This window comes from Adiantum capillus-veneris, chromosome 27 (genome assembly GCF_014529385.1).
Source record: "Adiantum capillus-veneris isolate H3 chromosome 27, ASM1452938v2, whole genome shotgun sequence".
NCBI lineage: Eukaryota > Viridiplantae > Streptophyta > Polypodiopsida > Polypodiales > Pteridaceae > Adiantum > Adiantum capillus-veneris.
This window is the reverse complement of record NC_140957.1, coordinates 127415842-127431446: the sequence shown is the minus strand read 5'-3', so window position 1 is coordinate 127431446 and position 15605 is coordinate 127415842.

Sequence of the window (15605 nt, the reverse complement as noted above, 5' to 3'; positions counted from 1 at the left end):
CTCTCTCCGTTGCTTTGCCTTGCGTAAGATTTTGATTTCCTTTTTCCTAGCTGCAAGGATATATCGCTCAACCTCTTGCACTTCAGCAAGGCTTCTGCCATCAGGTAATATAACTTTGGAGGAGAATCGCTATGAAGAATTAGGGAGTGCAGTGAATGGAGTATTCACATGCACACTGTCCAAGAGCATGGGGTCTACATAGATCATGAATGGTGATTTTTTCCCCCACCCTCTTTATTTACATCTCTAGCTCCATGTTTAGAGCGAGTGGCTCTACTAAAAGTCTCTTTCAAGCGGCTAAGCACGCTCGGCCCGGACCATGGGTCCATGGGATGCATGTCTTGGTTTCAACTATCGAGATTGGGTGTCGGGTAACCTTCCATGATATCGTAGTCATAGGAAGAGTTGCTAGATGCAATATGTGGGTCATGAGTGGTACTACCTTGGGTTTCCGCTGAGGGCCCAGAGCCTAATGTGGAGTAATAATGGGTGCCCACATAAACGGATACACTCTCTGTATGATCGTCCTCTAGCACACTCCCAGAGCATAGGTGCATGTGACCTCAACACCCTAGAAGTGTTGGTGAGTGCCCGTGAAGGCCGCTCACCTAGTTTTTTGGGTGTTTTGCAACCCAAATTTACTCTCAAATTTATTTTTGGTCTTTTTTTTTTACCAAGCCATGGAATATGACGTGTGATAGCTCAAAACGAGCATCTTGGTTAGAGGACATGTCATGCTTTATAGCCACGATTCAGTTACTTAAGGTCCTCAAAATCCTAAAACCAATCTTTTTCTAGTCGAGAAGAAGGCTAAAATTAGTAACTCCAAGGGTGTCACTGTGAAGGGAAGGGTGGAGGACTTGAAGGACTTGTCCCACATGCCCTCCCTTCCTCTTGAGGGGGTAGTCTATATATATATATATATATATATATATATATATATATATATATATTAGTGTCTATACTATATCATAAGATTGAAGACTGAGGCCTAGGCCTAGGCCTAGGCTTGGGCTTGGATCTTGATCCCGATCCCTTCTTTTGATATACGCTTTTTTTTTAATTTCTTTTTTATCTCAAGTTTTTTGAACGTTTAAAAAAAATATTTATTTATTTATTTTAAACTTTTTTAACTTTTTCAAAAGAACTCTCTGTGGATATGGTTGTATTGCATGGGCGCCGAGCTAACGTGCACAAGGCCTGCCTAACGCGCGCAACTACACCTTGCAGCTACAGCACACTGCACATTGCAACAAACCTGTACATTGTAGAGCTACTAAAACTAACAGACATGTTAAAACCTGCACATTATAGATCTTAACAGATCTAACAAAACCTGCTAAAACTTGCACATTGCAGCACTTAACAGATCTAATTTAAACTCGAAAAAAATCAAAAAGGATAGAAGTGAATGGCTTCACGAGGCAGCAATCTCCTCAAGCTTGGTGCAAGGCAATCCCCAGCATGGAGCCAAAATGTGCGCTTGTGTCACACGTGTCGGAGACTTGGAACTTGCCGAACAGTGTGTGCGAACCATGAATGGCTAAAAGCACACAACTAGACTATATTAGTAAGCTCAAAGGGGGCAATGGTGTGTCACTCACCGCTCTATGCTTGCCGTCATGAAGGATTCCGTGCCACAAAGAAGAGGGAGCCACCATCACCGCGCTCAACCGTCTTGCCGCCACGACAATGCTCTCTCTCTCTCTCTCTCTCTCAGCACACACACACACATACACACTCTCATGAGCACACGATGAAGAAGAAGGTAGAGGTAGAGCAAGAGCACTTCTTTAGCATGCACCTCAAGAATGAGGATTTTAGGTCAAAATGGACCTTTTAATGAATCTTACCCATTCACAAACGGATGCCCACAGTGGCCGGTCATAGAAAAAATAAGTAAAAATGAGATAAGTGGTGCGCCTCTCATCGGCGATCACCTATAGGACCGACAAGCCCGGTCCATGACTTAAATAAAGTGATAAGGCATCCGTCAAAGGTGATAGGGTGTCCGTAAGTGATTAACAATTTTAAAGAAACTCTATTATGGAAATAAGAAATGAACCATTATTTTACTTGGCAAAAAGAGTGTGGTAGTAATTAGAAATTAAAAAATCATGTATGAGTATGGAGTGGAAGGTGGAGATCGATTATGTTGTTGATAATGGGATAGGTCGACCGGATTAGTTGGGTAACTATTTGTTCCCACTACATAAACGGCTATTACGCTTCCTATTTGAAGGGGTTTCTGCCAACAGCTGTGCTCTCACATATGTAGCAAGAAACAAGCATTGGAAGAGGATTCCTTGGCCCTTGTGCAGAGGTCATAGTGCCAAAAAAAAAATGTTCTTTTAGTTTTCTGTCTCGTTTCGCCTACAAGATACAATTGAGTCTTTTTCTAGGGTTTAGACTTAAGCCATTGTCAATAGCGAGGGCTTATCCCTTGGATTTTCCTTTTTAGTAATTCTATTTTTCTTTAGGCCTAGAGACATGTCAAGGATCCCATCATGGATTTTGAGTCTCTTGGTTGGGGACATCACTTATATGCTGAAGAGATGTTGGCGATTGATTTGATGAGTTTAGTGCATCTAGACATTTTCTAGAGATCGGTGATATCTAGAAGTGAGGGCTAAATAAGTTATGAATGTGACCCTTGTGCATCAAGAGGTCTATTTGGATGAGATGGCTAGACAATGATCTAGGTGCATCAAGAGTTTTGGACTAGATGAGATGGCTAGATTGAATCTTTGCACCTGACTGTTCATGTGTGAACTAAGTGATTCATCAAATACATAATATTGTCTTGTGGGGATGTCCTGGGGAATATTTGCATGAATTGTGAGAAAGAATATGAATCTAGAGGTGAGCTCGCTACTGCTGCGCCTTTGCTCCCCCCCCCCCCCCCAACGCTGCCCGCTGCCCCCCCCCCCCCTCCCGCTGCCTTGCCTGTCCCGCTGTCGGCCTGTCTGTCTTGCGCTTCTTGCCCGCCATTGCCCGCCCGTGCTGCCAGCCCACCCGCACTGCCTACCTGCCTCTGTTGCCCCCGCTGCTGCCAGCATTACAGATTTAGCTTCCCCAGCCCGCTGCCCCCCCCCCCCCCCTGTCCACCTTGCTTCTTCTTCACCCCGACAAATCCTTGCAATTCGGCCCCTCCAACACTGCGTCAGTCACTGGGGTAGTGCTTTGCGCACCTTTTTGCATCATCCTCCCATCGCCCTCTTCTTTCGCCTCAGCAGTAGACACAGATGGACGCTCCAGCTTTGCCATAGAGGGACTCGTCAGAAGCCCCCTCGCCTGACCCCGCTGAGCCCACCATTCGACTTGGTCTCTCACCGAGACAGAGCAAGTGAGCCTTGCTGCAGAGGTAGAGCGAGTGCAGGCGACTTCAGTCATCTACAAGATTCTCGGCACCCGACCTAGCAGAGGAGAGCTGCGAGACCTTCTCCAGGCCCGCCTTCTCGCAGAGCTGGGCAAGATGTTGGATGTCAAGATTCTCGGACGGGGCTACTATCAGATCGAGTTTGAGACCTCCGAGATGGCATCCAAGGTCATAGCTATGAGTCCACTGGCCATCCGAGCATCACGTGCCCACTTTCGACAGTGGCGGCATGGTTTTGACCTGGCTTCGGATGTTCTAGTAGAGGAGGCAGGCATCCCCATCTCGGTCTGATTTTTCGGGTTTACGGAGGGAGTACCTACCACTTCTATCCAGGATCGGCTCCGCCATTGGGACTGTCCTGGAGACACCTCGTACGGCGGCATCAGTAGCTGCCAAGGCGGCTGGCATTCCCTCAGTTCGAGTCTTGGTCAGAGATACCCACACGCTCCCGAAGGTTATCCTTTTGCCTCGGGTGAGTGGGGGTTGGTTTAGACAGATTGTGGAGTACTCGGGCCTCCCGAACCAGTGATTCATTTTTTGATAGATGGGCCATCTAGCGAAGGATTGTCCACGGAGGAGGTCGCGACCTGCACCACAGCCTTAGCCATCGCCTGCCAGGGCTGGCCCGCAGCCACTGCCAGCGGCTCAGCGCACACATGCAGAGCCACCCTCCGAGCCTGGGGCTCCAGCAGAGGAGGGGTGGAAACAGGCCCGTGGTCGACGACGACAGGGGCCACATCGTCAGCCTGGCACTCAGAGTGGCCCTCAGGCACCTACTCAGCAGCAGTGGGTTCCCACGGGGAACCGTTTTGGTCCTTTTGAGCAGGAGGAGATCCCTGCACCATTCCCCACCTCCGCTTCACCCTCGACAGCCTCTCCCACCCCAAAGTTCCCCCCCTCTTCCTCATCCTCCCCTTCTCCTTCTGCTCCCGTCGCCTCTCCACCTTGCCCCCCTACTTCTATTGCCCCATCCCGCCCCTCTTCTCCACCACTCCCCCCCAACTCCTTCTCCCTCCCCCCCTCCTACTCCAATTCCCATGTCGGCCCAGGGGGAAGGGCCTTCTCCGGCGGCTAGGAGATCTCTTGGCAGTGCCTTTGCCATGAGTCGCCTAGCGAGAGAGGGTCAGCCTTTCTTACGGACCCCTCTGCAGATTTAGACATCTTCCCTAGCAGCTATCCCTCGTGGTCTGACGAGCATTGACATCCGACACTGCTGGGACTTCTTTGACTATGGCTTCACTCGTTTTCTCAACGATTCCGCAGTAGACCATGAGGCAACTTGCCTTAGGGTCCATGCCTTGTTCCTTGCCGCTAGTGGGACAAAGGCCTTGGACTCAGCAGTTGGTTTCTCCTTCCCCCTCTGTGGCAGGGCCGAGACAGAGTGGTCCCTCGACTCAGTGTTGGGATGGTTGCATACACGGATTCTAGAGTTCTCTCACCACATGGGAGAACTTGGAGTTATAGATATGTTGCAGACTTTGTGGCCATTGGCCAAGTTTGCGGTGACACCCCCAGACTCAGCAGGATGTAGGCACATTGTGGTGTACTTCTTTGTTGATACGCAGTGTTTGCCTTGCTATGTATACATTCATGAGGACTCCTGGATAGAGGAGGTTGCTTTACGCATGGCTCGTTCTGCTTGGGCTTGGGCTAGGCACTCACTGCAGTCACGCCTATCTAGAGGATGCTGGGGATGCGGATTACTTCCCATCCAAGCCTGCCTTGAAGATAGCCCGTCTAGCTGCTGCGACAGCATCTGTTCTCTCTCGCTACCCATGAGGACCGTCTCATGGAACGTGCAGGGACTAGGTGGGCCCCAGTTTCAGCGTCAGTGAGGCCGATTGCGTCAGGAGCTTCAACGCTGCCTTGTGCGAGGAGAGATTGATCTCCTTATGCTTCAGGAGCACCATCTGTGTGAGATCCTCATTCGGTGATATGGTCAGATTTTGCATGGACGATATGATACCTTTTGGTCAACTGCTTTTGGACCTGGAGGCATCCAGGGTGGGGTATGTATGACTATTGCGGACTCATTGCAGCAGGCCATTGTGGGCAGAGGGATTATTGTGCCAGGCAGGGCTCAGTGGATTACTATGTAGGTTCAGGGTGGCCTTTTGGGTTTCTTGAACATCTATGTGCCCCATGTGGCGAGTGCTTGTGTAGAGTTTTGGTCACAGATTGTTGAGTCTCTGCCGCAGGCAGATCATTGGTGCATAGGAGGGGACTTCAACATGTTGGAGGACCCTTCTCACAGGATTAGTGCCAGCCATGCTACTGTGCATGGAGTCAAGTTGGCATCTTGGGAGAGGTTATGTATGACTTTGATGGTCTCGGATACATGGCAGCACTCTGGTTTTGTGAGGCCCCCAGATAGTCTTGCCTTCTCTAGATCGGACCGCAGAGTGGGAGGAGTGAATCTATCGCGGATAGGTCGCTTCTACACTAGTGACCACTTCAGTGACTTGGGAGGATCAGTGGGCATCCTAGCAAGAACCTCCTTCTCGGACCATGCACCAGTGATCCTCACAGTGGTAGACAGGCAGAGGAGTGGGAGCACGATGCTCCGCATCCCAGAGCGGGTCTTGTTGGACACAGCACTCAAAGAGAGGGTAGAGGCTCTCTGAAGGATCAGTGGGCATCCTGGCAGGGACCTCCTTCTCGGACCACGCACCAGTGATCCTCACAGTGGCAGACAGGCAGAGGAATGGGAGCATGATGCTCCGCATCCCAGAGCGGGTCTTGTTGGACTCAACACTCAGAGAGAGGCTAGAGGCTCTCTGGATAGAGGGCATGGACAAACAGGATTCTCCTACAGACATAGTGGCCTCAAGCCTAGCTTAGATTAGCCACTTTTTTCTTCAGGAGTCTCTGGCTTGCCAGGCTGCAGCGAGAGAGGCGGAGCAGCGTCTCAGACAGGGCATTGCTTCATTACAAAGGATGCAGGAGCAACATCCAAACAGTCCATGGTTGGAGGAGCAGTTACAGCAGGCTCGTCAGGAGCTTGCTAGCAGGGTTGCATTTATACGCCCGTCTAACAAAAATTATATGTATAAAACGTCATTATATGCCATATTTCCGAATAATACCCGAATACCCGTATAAAACAGTTTTTGATCGATATATTTTTCGATCAAAAATGTTTTCGAACGAAAAATATCTCGATAAAAAATACCTATATATATACAATTGTCGCCGTATTCGATCGAAAACCATTCTAGAGCTTTTGGGAGTTATCAGAGCTTGGAGCTTTTGAGAGATTAGCAGATAGCGACAGCCCCTTCGGTTTACAGCAATTTTCAGGTATATTTTTTAATTTTCAGTAAATACTAACTATTTTTTTGTGTTGTGCCAGACTTGTGTGGTGCAGTAGTTTCGACTCTCACCACAAAGTTGGCTTGCAGGTCGTAGGCCACTTCGTGGTGTGTAGCCATATGGATCACTCCAGAAGTGTGTAGAATATAGTCTCCTTTCCTGTGGTGTGTAGTCATATGACTCACTCCAGGGAAGGCTTAGGGTAAATTTAGATTCTCACTCGTATGGTGTAGTAGTATACCTCTCACCATAGAGATGAGTTAGGATTGGAGGTCGACTCGTGGAGTGTAGTAGGCATGATGCTACACCTCTCACTTCAGAGTGGCCTATAAAATTTACAATCTTAAATTAAGTCATTGTTGATTATTCTACATAGAAGCACAAAGATTAACGTTCGTCATTTTAAGAGTGCAGAGATGCATACTTTATGCCCTCTTCATCTTAATGTGACTTTCGTTATTTTTTTGCTTCTATTTCTATAATAACATCATTGTTCATCAACAAATGAATTTGTGTTACTCTGAACGTAGATATATACAACAATTGATTTACATTTGAGATTGTTGAGTTGTTTGCTGATGGTTGTGTTGTGCGTTCCACACACTCCATTAGAAATAGCTTATAAAATTTACAATTTTAGATTAAGTTTTTCTATCATATGTGTTACATAGAAACACAAGCGTTACCACTCGTTATATTAAGAGTAAAGAGATGCATATTTTCATGCCCTCTAGCACTATGCGTTTGAGAATGGCTTCAATACTGTCTTTGACTTTATCAAGATATTCAGTTCTCATCTTGTTATAGTCAGGAAGCACAAATCGTTTTCTGGCTGTACTCATCAAAGCATCTTGAAATATTGGATTCCGCATAGCATTGAACGATATGCCACACGCAACAAATGCTTGTGTCCATTTTAAATGCAACTCAAGCAACCATTGTTTATCTAATGCTTTAGGCAACATCTGTCCATTGGATGACGCTCTGCCGGATTTTCTTCTGCTAGGAACTCCTCCTGATGTAGAAGCATGTCCATGAAGAGGGTTCAATTGAGAACTCTGATCGTTTACTTGAGTGGTAAACACCTGTTCTGTTGCCTCATTGCATATAGATGCTTCAATATTTGCATGAATATCTTTAGAAACATCACCTTTATGATTAGCTGCAAGAATCAACTTTACTTTGCGAGAATACATGGGAAATTTTTCATGAATATCTCTTGATGGTGCCTCGCACTTTTCAACATTGCCAGGAACTTTTTGCTCTTTAATTTTGGTTGCATTACCACTGAACTGGTGGCCACAAGATTTACATTTAAGTCGAGATGTATTTCGCCCAGCAACTAACTCATGCACATAACTCCACTCTTGTCCTTTTACCATGATGCACAAAAGTAATCTGCTAGTGAAAACAAATTCAGTGATCAAAATCAATTCAAACATTAAATTAATTTAACTAACAATGATTGAACGAAATTAAAATAATTAAAAACAATGATTGAACAAAAATAAAATAATAAAAAACAATACCATTGGATTACATATAAATTGCATCGATTTATCTAAAGTGCAAGCTTGTAGCTTTAACACATTACGATAATCAATAATTACAATTAAATCAAGTATTAAAATGATTCTCATTATGAATTATTATAGCTACAAGAGCTATAAGTGACATTTTTTAATGTCAAAACGATAATCACTTAAAATACTTGATAATTATCATATCTATGTAAAGTGCGAACAAAAAGTTCTTACACTTTACCATAGATTTTTAAGCGATTATCTATCTACAATGCGAGCATGTGTATGCTCTCACACAGTACGATAGATTTTACAGTCCAAATAAAGATAAGAGAATATCAATAGTTTTGGACATGTTTTTCCTAAATTTTTACTCTAGTGAGAGCATAGCAGTGTGAATAGCTCTACACAAGACGTAAAAATATAATTTTCTTTCATAATATTCATTTTTAAGTGAGAGAAAATCTCTACACATCAAAATCGAACTTTAAATTACATAAAATTAATTTTTATGTAATTATATTTTTAATCTAATTATCTCATGTGAGAGTACACTCTACACACAACAATAATATCTTAATTTTTTTAATTAGTCACTTTCAAGCGTCAATTAATTGAAGACATTGACAAGTGATTCTTATAATTACATTTTGTATCAGGTGAGAGATTAAACTCTTCACAAAATAAAAACTTTCAACTATTTACTAATTTATTCAAAAAAAAATTATAAATTTGAAACACAAAACTTAAAATCCATTGAATTTTAATTTTTATCTAATTCAAACTGTTTTATTTTTTTACATATTATTCTTTTATTTGTTTGGTGAGAATACTCACATGGAAAACACTAACTTTGTGAATGAAAATTGGCTGTCGCGTGTTGCTTTATATACTAATATATTCGATCGTTTTTTTTTTGGCCGATATTTTTTCCGATCGTTATTATTTTAGATCGAAAATAATTTCCTTCGAAAAGTTTTTCGATCGAAAAACTAAGAAGTTATACGTTTGGCCGTGTATGCTGATGTGGCACCGTATAATACGGTAGTATAATTTAAATAAATGAATAATACGCCCATTATTCGCTATTATCCGTCGCCCGAATAACGAATAATGCAACTTAGCTTGCTAGCACAGAGGAGAGGCTTCATGAGTTTGCCTTCCACCGACAGGCATCTCAGTGGACTTAGGTGGGTGACAGAGTGATTGGTCCTTTTTTTGAGACGGTGGGACCTCGGCTCTCGCATGCCAAGGTCAGTCAGTTGAGGAGGCTCGATGGGTCAGTAGCTTGTGAGCCCGAGGATATGCGTGCAGTTGCTACTGACTTTTACCGTGAGTTACTGTCTGTTGAGCCCCAGTCAGAGTGGCAGTATGCATGCAGGGAGCAGGTTTGGGCACAGATGCCATGTCTTGTGACAGAGGAGATGCGCCAGAGGCTAGAGATGCCACTTCAGCTTGAGGAGCTGCACACGGCTCTTAGGGCCCTCCCCAGTGGTAGCTGTCCAAGTGAGGATGGGTTGACTCCCAGCTTTTTCTTGAAGTACTGGGACCTGCTTGGCCCAGATCTTTGTAGTGCTTTTCAGTACATTTTGCACACAGGAGTGATGCCTGACAGCATGAGTGAGGGCCTGATCTACCTCATTCCCAAGGAGGGTGGCTCCTTGGATGAGATTCGACAGTGGCGCCCCATCACCATCCTCAACTCAGCCTACAAAATCCTTGCCAAGGCTCTGAGTTTGAGGATTCAGCCACTTTTAGAGAGCCTTATACATGGGACTCAGACAGGTTTTGTCAAGGAATGCAGTATCCTTGACAACATCTTTACCTTCTGGGAGGCTTCTACCCTGGCATGGCTCCGTGGTGAGGACCTTGTGATTCTTCTTCTCGATTTTGAGAAGGCATACAATAGAGTTGACTGGGACTTTCTAGAGGGAACTCTACGCAGGATGGGCTTCTCAGATGCTTGGATCAGAGGGGTGTCATCTTTGTACAGACAGGCTCACAGTCATGTGCTCTTGGCAGGAGGTAGAGGTGAGCGCTTCATGCTTACACGCTCGGTCAGACAGGGTTGTCCTCTTGCCCCCTTTCTCTTTTTGTTCTATGCGGAGGCGATGAGCAGATTTTTGGTGTCACAGCAAGTTGGTCTACGGGGCTTAGCACTCCCTATTCGGGGAGATGAGCTACTGGACGCTGAGTTTGCCGATGACTCAGCCTTGTACTTGGATGGCCAGGAGGCCAATCTTCACAGATGTGAGCAGGCTTTGGAGACCTTTTGTTGTGCATCGGGCGCACTAATCAACTAGAGAAAGACAATGGCTTTCTCGGTTGGTAGTGCTCCTGTGCCAGATTGGATGCCAGGAGAGGGTTTCAGGTGGATTCCCCCAGGGACTGCAGTTCGGTACTTGGGTTGTCAGGTTGGTTTGGACTTGTCTCCCGAGAAGTAGATTGCTCCTCTTCTCCTGTCCATCAGGAGAAAGCTATTACATTGGAGCTCAGCACGACTTTCTCTGGCTGGTAGAGTAGTAGTTGCCAACCAGGTGTTGTTGGCGACTATGTGCTACATCACTTCCTGCTGGATCTTCTCGAGTTCTTGTATTAGCCAAGTAGAGAGGCTAATCAGGAACTTCCTTTGGTCACGACATGACACTCAGATAGCCTAAGCCAAAGTGGCTTGGTCGGTCATCACACTTCCTTGTTCTCAAGGAGGGCTTGGGATCATTGATCCAGCACAGCAGAGCAGAGCCCTTCTTGGGAAGTTCATAGTCAGAGGACTTCTTTCAGGTGAGGAGCCCTGGAAGGAGTTCTTGTTGCAGAGGCTTTGTGCCAGGGTGCCTCAGTCAGGAGGCCCTTGGCAACCTTTGATCAAATGGATCTTTACAGAGATGCGCCGAGTTGGTTTGAGCAGGAGATTGGAGGACCGCTTCGCTGTGAGGTTGCTTCGATCTTGGGAGCTCTTATGGCGTGGCTTGGAGCAGAGACAGCCGACGTGCACGGAGGAGCACCTACGGCAGCCCCTCGTCTGGAACCCCATGGTTAGCATTTAGGAGGCCACTTGGTTGGTAGTCAGCCTCATGTTTCCTGGGGTCCCATGGCAGCACGTCCAGCGTGCTCTCTAGGTGACTGGCTAGAGTTCACAGGTTTGTCAGAGGAGGTGCAAGGTTTCCAACTACAGGGCATGAGAGGGGTGCAGAGCATGTGTTAGGACATCTCAGAGTCAGTTCCAGCTGAGTGGCTCACGCCTCTCGAGCCAGTAGCACCTCGGTGGATGGGAGCCTTCACATGACTGGAGGTTCTCATTTCATTCAGGCCAGCTCAGAGACTATCCCAGCCCTATTCTTCGAGCTTGAGAATGGGGGACGACTACAGCGAGTTGCAGTAGAGGCCCCGCAGGTAGCAGAGTGATGTTTCCAGAGGATCCGAGGTGTGGGCATCTATGGGAGGACTTGCGTCATAGACCCTGACCTAGCAGCTCTTGAGACTGGAAACTGGAGGCTATGGGCTTGGGAGTGTTCTCCACTAGCACGAGTACAGTGGGATCCTAGTGAGTGGCTATGGAGGGACCCCTTCTCTTCTGCAGACCACCCAGGAGTCCCCTTCTTTCAGTACACTGTTCGGCTTGGACGTCATATACTTGCAGCACAGAGAGAGGCCCGCCCCGCTGCAGCACGTCATTGGCAGGAGGACGACCTCACAGTCGAGTTCTTGACAGCCTTTTGGGAGAGGCTTTGGGACTCCAGACAGCCGGCACGTCACCTTGTTTCAGTGGCTGGTTTCACACACAGCTACCGCAGTAGGGAGCTGGCTAGTGCATAGTGCCGCATGTGCAGCCTGTGACCAGTTGGTGGAGAGTCAGTGTCACTGTCTTTGGGACTGTCCCTCGGCCCAGCAGGTGTGGCTACGAGTTCTTTGGATGATTCCTACTCTCTCCACGGCTAGACAGTACACTTGGGGGGCAGCAGCTTGGTCCACTCTCATGGGCCCGGCACTTCAGTTTGAGCTATCTTCCACCAGCAGGATGATAGTGATACAGGGGGGGCGACCTACACTCCAGCCTGCTACACAGAGCTTACTCCACAGGAGTGGTGCAGTGAGAGAGAGGAGTGTTGGGAGCTCATCAGTGGCCTGACACTTTGGTTCATCTGGCGGGCCCGCTGTTTCCGCATTTTTGAGGCTCGCTTTGTGCCACTAGCAGAGATTGTTCATGACTTTTGGCTGATCCATACTCTCAGAGGACAGCTTGAGGGACTGCAGGGTAGCTCCAACCGCATGCGGGAGCGCCGCGAGGCTTTTCTTCGACTCTGGAGCCCTGGGCCTTTCTACACCATTGTCCAGGGTGTGCTCAGATGGCACTATCGTCCACATGTGTGGCTCTTCCCTCCTCCCATCTCTTGATTTATCCTCATTGTATATATGTTGTTCTTTCATTGGGAGAGTCTCCCCGTCATGTTTGTTGTAGCCCTCTCTTGCAGAGGTGGTTGTAGCCCTATGGGCAGTTTTCATTAACTAATAGAAGGATCTTTTTCTCAAAAAAAAAAAGATTTTAAGGGAAAATGAAGCAGTCACAACTAACTTTAGTAAAAACCCTTGCTAACCTGGCAATGAATGGTAGCCCCAAAAAATGTGGACAGGTTGTTGACCTGATTGTATAGATCAATGCAGATTGCAAACTAGCTTGCTGACATGGCTACTATATGAATTTTTTGTAAATCATAGATTAGCCCAAGGGTTGACAACTTTTGGACTTAGAGATTTTGGAAACTCGTGGCTTTTAGGGGCTTTGCTTTTAGACTCCTTGTACTATTTATAAGTGAACCCAGGGCTTCATTCTCTGGAAGAGTAGTAGTGGAAGCTTTCAGAGAGGTCCCTTGGAAGCTGTACTTTGGGAACAAGCAATAAGAAATAAATACCAAAAGGGGCTCCAGACTTTTTGGACAGTGAATTTGGAAGCGGTACCTCTCTCTCTTTCTATTCAAGTTCAACTCTTGTAGTTTCTGTTTGTGTTGCTATTGATTTCTCGCTTGAATGTCCAAGCCTATCACAATCTTAATGAGTCCCACCCAAACAAACCCATTGAGGAACCACATGAAGAAGCTCTAATTTTAGAGCCATTGGAGCCAAAGCCGACTATCTCCACTTTCTTTAGGTATGAGCTATGCATTGACTACACCACCAAAGATCTATTGACCACATAGGACTATAGAGTGAGCACCTCATATACACAGCGGTCACCATAGCCCTATTGATTGCACACATCTTTAACAGGGCTATGGCGGAGGCTTTCCAAAGTAGTGGGCTAGACATACTATTGTGCCTATCCACAAGTCTGGTGACACCTTGGCCCTAGGGAGTTACATTACCATCATGATTGACCAAGGCCAAACTCTATGGAGCAATACTTGAGGTAGAGCTCATCTCATATGCAAGGAGGGAGGGACTCAAAGCCCCCATCTAGGTAGGTTTTAGATGATCTTGCTCTACAATAGATCACATCTCTGTTCTCCATTGCTTCATTGATGGGGCTAAAGCATGGAAGAAGAGACTACATTGCTGCTTTGTGGACTTCCATAAAGGGTTTTATACAGCTCAACGTGAGAGGCTTTTTTAGCGCCTTCGAAGCTTAAGTGTACCTTCACAGATGACCTATCCTATATATGCTTTATATGAGCAGGTGAGAGGGAGAGTACGATGCGTGGAGTCTTATGATACCCTATTGATAGCACCGTCGGTGTGAAGCAAGGATGCCCACTCTCCCCAACCCTCTTCAAGGTCTACATTGATGAGATCTTAGGTTACATACTATGAGCTAGTGACAAGGCTGTAGACCTTGGAGGTACCCCAGCACATATCATGCTTTATGCTGCTTTATGCTGACGACATTGTTTTGGTCTCTAAATCATAGGAGGGCTTGCAATGGCACCTCGAGGCTCTTGATGACTTTCGTACACAAAGAGGGTTGACAATGAACCTTGGCATCATGATCTTTCATACTTCAGTTAGGAGTGTGGATGTATTTATGGTTGCAGATGGACAGGTAGAGGTGATGGAGTCTTATGTCTACTTGGGAGTCACCTTTGCCAGCCCACCTGGGCACTTCACTAGGGAAAAGGCGGCTATGAACAAACTCACCAAAGGACATGTGGCACACTACTTAGCCTCGACCATGCTACATGCACACATACATGCCACATAGCTCACGAGTGGCGATTGATCAGCTCCATGTATGATAAGGCCGGCTAGAGATAAGAGGCAAGAAGAGCTGCTCATAGCCCCTGAGCTAAGAGGTTTTGATGGCTTTGCACAGAAAGGGTGATTGAGCACTAGAAACACTTTGTATGCAGAACTAGAGCATATGATAGTATCAGAGACACATATGAAGCTCTTTTCACAAGACAACCCACCCTATGACAGATCATGGAGTCTAGAGACCAGTGCCAATCTTGTTGTTTTCTAGTGTAGATACATAGACAGAGAGACACGACTTGCACCTGTAGTAGCACCAGAGGGTGGGAGAAAATCACAACTTACAAACTTCTTCTAAAGGACCACTACCCTACTATCACTCATCACATAGACATAGAGAGGGGTCACCCCACAACAAGTTGAGACAATCAAAGCTAGGAGACGCCCTTGAGCTAGGACATACGTGTAGCCCTTAAAACCAATCCTACCCATGTACCATATCTACACCCCTTGATGGAGCTAGTTAGCTTGATGCAATTCATGTACTTCCCTGAGCCTATAGATGTGCACCCATACCCCGCAAAGATAGAATCCCCCCACCTCCTCCCTCTCATCCGATTTTCATATACCATGTATCTTGTATCCTAGGCTCCCATGGATCACCCCCTCCCCCCTTACCACATGACCACATTTTGTTACTTTGTACTTTTGTCCTTTCTCGATAGATGGAGGACACATACATGTATATTGCATTTTTCTCAAAGGCAGACTTCAGCTTTTCTCTCTCTCTCTCTCTCTCTCTCTCTCTCTCTCTCTCTCTCTCTCTCTCTCTCTCTCTCTCACACACACATACACACACACCTCGAGTTTATTGTATTGCAACAACACTTCTTAGCAATTAGAAGTTCCTTGACTGCAGCACCCGGCATCAAAGGTGTTGCATTAATGGACTATGTGCATGGTTTTGTAACAGTGCGGAAATGAAAATTGAAATTCGATATCCTGTTAATCTTGCTTTTTGCCCATAATTCGATAGATGATCGTCGGAGGGGAAAGGCAAATTTCTGGTGGATTATTACCTTTGGAGAGAGCTTGTCATTTTCTTTTGCACAAACTCTCGTAAAGCACCTATTGTGGGAGTTATGGCATATTCACAACAAATTTTTAGATTCGCTTAGGCTAAAATACTCTACACTCATCTTTATTTTCTC